Source organism: Palaemon carinicauda, chromosome 3 (assembly GCF_036898095.1).
Source record: "Palaemon carinicauda isolate YSFRI2023 chromosome 3, ASM3689809v2, whole genome shotgun sequence".
Taxonomy (NCBI): domain Eukaryota; kingdom Metazoa; phylum Arthropoda; class Malacostraca; order Decapoda; family Palaemonidae; genus Palaemon; species Palaemon carinicauda.
This window is the reverse complement of record NC_090727.1, coordinates 7,923,931-7,927,438: the sequence shown is the minus strand read 5'-3', so window position 1 is coordinate 7,927,438 and position 3,508 is coordinate 7,923,931. Positions and strand designations below refer to the sequence as shown.

General features: G+C 36.0%; 1 long non-coding RNA gene across 1 annotated transcript; it reads left to right on the top strand.

Annotated features, from left to right (window-relative positions):
* The first annotated feature begins 375 nt into the window (after positions 1–375).
* On the top strand, positions 376–2,217 carry LOC137636727 (uncharacterized). The gene is made up of 4 exons (XR_011043197.1): positions 376–751; positions 927–985; positions 1,097–1,175; positions 1,271–2,217. It is a non-coding gene; the product is annotated as an uncharacterized lncRNA (long non-coding RNA).
* The last annotated feature ends 1,291 nt before the right edge of the window (positions 2,218–3,508 follow it).

Sequence of the window (3,508 nt, the reverse complement as noted above, 5' to 3'; positions counted from 1 at the left end):
TATATATATTATAGAGTTATGCTAATGTAGGTAATGAAAATTGAAAAAGGAAAAGTTCAATTCACTCGAATATAGTGAATATGGTTGCCTTGACTTATTCCCCACCCAACAACTACTACTTTTTGGACTGATAGAATTATGAAAAAGAAATAGATAAATAAATATGAAAACAAATTAATCGAATCCAAAGTAACTTCCTCCCTCATGCGTATCAATATATTTTTTTAATTGAACCTTATTTTTAGCTTGATGACTATCAGGTTTTTTTTTTTCTTTTTTTTTTGAGTATACAATTACATTGAACATATATTTGTTTGTGTACTTATAACGTGTTACCGTCACTCACAAATAGGTTCCATTAGTGTACAAGACATTTCATATTTTCACATGGCGACAGGAAAGACTAGTAATTATTAAGAATTTGGTATTTTCAATTGCCCTACTCTTGGTACCATCAAACTGTCTTTCCTGCCGTCCAGTCTTTAAAGATGGATAGTTTGCTAACTCCTCCTCCTTCCATATGCTTTACTCGAGCGAAAACGCCGACGAGGAGGCAGGCAGCCCGGCCGTCCGGCAGTGTCAGAGACAGAGACACAGACCTCACTCACCTGGAAAGGTTTCCACATTTTTTATTTGTCCGACATGCCTGTCTTAGGCTAAAGGCTTTTATTGGGATCCCTGGTCTACGTCACCCTCTTGTGAAAATCTGCCAAAATCCATCTGCAACGCCTTGGTGCATGGTTCGACAATGGTGAGTACCAAGAATATATAGGGCTTATTTTTAAGGTTATCATTGCCAACTCTCATTGCCTTGTGTTGCCTATTAAAGTTTTTCCTGTCTGTCATTTTTAATCTTATGAAGATTCGTAATAGTTTTTTTTTGGTGGTCAATATGTTTTATATATCGTATTCTCTTGTCCTTTCAGGTGATTTAGCTCTCGGACTAGTAACTCTAGCTTATTCATAAATTCACGTTAACACTTGGGTAAGAGAATCGTCTAATTATACATTAATGTTTCGAGTGATTATATTTATGACGAATTGTCTCCCATATTACGACCGAGCAAATTTATATTAGGTTTACCGTTCATTTCAGGATGGTGTTCGGTTTCGATGTATCGGCCCTTTTATTTCCTTCCTGATACTAATGTAAACCTCAGTTGCTCAATTGTAAGGTAATTTTAAGGGGGTTATTATTCCGATGGGTATATTCTTCTACATAAATGACCATGCTTTTTAGATACTAATCTTCCTAAATATATCTTTACAGACAGCGAGCGAAGCAGAACGAAGGAAACGCCCTACGATTTACGTGAATTGCCTTGTTCTCCATCCAATTGTTTGTAACTCCGTTACTACGTTATTTTAAAGGCTTATTTATGTAATAAATATCATATTTAATTACATTTTTCCTTCCAACCTTTATTTCAAATCACAGATTTTTATGGTGTTCTGCTTATGGCGCCCAACGTGGGGCAACACAATGAAAGGTGCTTAATGATGGTGCAGATGATCCAGTAGAGAATTGACCACGACCGGGGCTCCCAGTAGTCTTATATTTCTATTTGCAGGACTTTGACATTTTACTTTCCAGGATATTAACATTTCATTTAAATAAATATATTTTTCCTTTTCAGAAAGTTAACATTTTATTATTTTGCATTTGTTATACGTTTGTTATAATGGCTAACTTACAGGTACTGATTGGACAACGAAAAGTCATTCGGAGAAAAGTCACCGAACAATTCAATAGGTCTGACACCTATTCTGCCCTTACACAAGAAGAAAAGTTAGCTATTAAAGGTCTTCTTGTTAATTATAGAAACAAGCTGTCAGAGCTAGATGATCATATCCTCTTGAATAAATTTCCTGACGTATCTGATGAAGCAGAGTTAGAGCCAGAATTAACAAGTTGCCAGGATTATTTAGATAAAATTGAGTATTGTTTACCTTTACTTGAGATTTCCAGGGGTAATAATGGTTCTAATATTCCCGACGTGGCCCGCAGTTTACTGAAACAGCCAACAGCTCCTCTTCCCAAGTTTACAAGCAAAGAAGGAGAAGATTTCGTGAAATTTATAGCAGAATTTGAGGCTACAACTAATGTATTTCAGTATCCTGATAGAGATTTACTTTTATTGCTGAAGCAACAGATAGACGGTCGAGCAAAGACTTTATTATGTTCTCTGGAAGCTGACAAACAGCGTTATGTAGATGCCAAAGAATTATTGATTTCTGCCTTTGCTTCTAAAGAGGTTTGTAAAAACAATGCAATTAGGAAAATTACGGAGTTAAATCTAAAAGAGGGTGATGATCCCTTCACATTTATTTCCATCCTCCGATCAGTATGTGGAGCAGTCAAGACTTTTAACATTGGCGCGGATGAATTTGTCAGATATTTTGCTTGGCACGGCTTAAATGGTCGTTTTCAGCGTCATCTTATTAATATTACAGGAAAGACTCATCCTTCCTTAAATGACATTATTTCACATTTCTTTGCAGCTTGCGAAAGGTACGAAAGTGACGGGAAAGGTGTTGAAAGCTTGAAATGTAAAGCTTCACGTGTCAAAACATTAACACTCCCTCTTCCTAAAGAGAGAACTACCAGCATGGCTGCGGAAGCAGTAACTTATGATAAAGACAGGTCTTTGCCTCTGTGTTCTTTGTGTTCTACGGTTGGAAATACTGATAAATTTCACTTTATTCATAAGTGCCCTAATTTTCTTTCTCCTACAGATAAAGTGCATATTTTAAAATCTAAAATTGGATGTGTAAAATGCGGCCAGTTTAATCATGTTTCCGGTAAGTGTCGTTTTAAATTCAAGAGACGTTGTTCAAATTGTAACAGCTGGCATATGACTTATCTGTGTGATAGGAGTCCGTCACCAGACAGAAACTCTAACAATATTAATAACTGCAAATCCAAGGTGGGAACTTCTTCTCAAATAAGCAGCGGTGTTGCCGTTCTTCCTACTTGTCATGGTGATGCCATATTACCCACCTTTTCATTTAAAGTTCGGGGGACTGTTTACAGAGGACTGAAGGACAGTGGTTCGCAGAGCACATTTGTCACTAAGAAATTGGCGGAGGAAAATAATCTTAAAATCATTAACTCAAAGGTAAAGCTAACAGTAAATGGGTTTAATGGTAACAAGGAGTATTTTACTGAAATTGTTGAAGTTCCTGTTACGATCGGAGATAAATCCTTTATAATTTATTGCTTGGTTGTACCATACATTATTGTAGCATTGAAATTACCTCTGCTTGGTAGATTAGTTGATAAATTTCAGGCACAAGGTGTTAAACTAGCTGATCAATTCCTTAATAAATTTTCTCATGAAATTGATAATGTTCAGCTCATTTTAGGTACAGACTTCGCTTATTGTATTGCAGGTACAGATACAGTTTTTGGAGGAATAAATTCATCGATGTATACCGAGTGTCATGCAGGTATTTTGCTATCTGGTAGCATTGATTTAATGATTAAGAATATTGATAATTTAGCTGA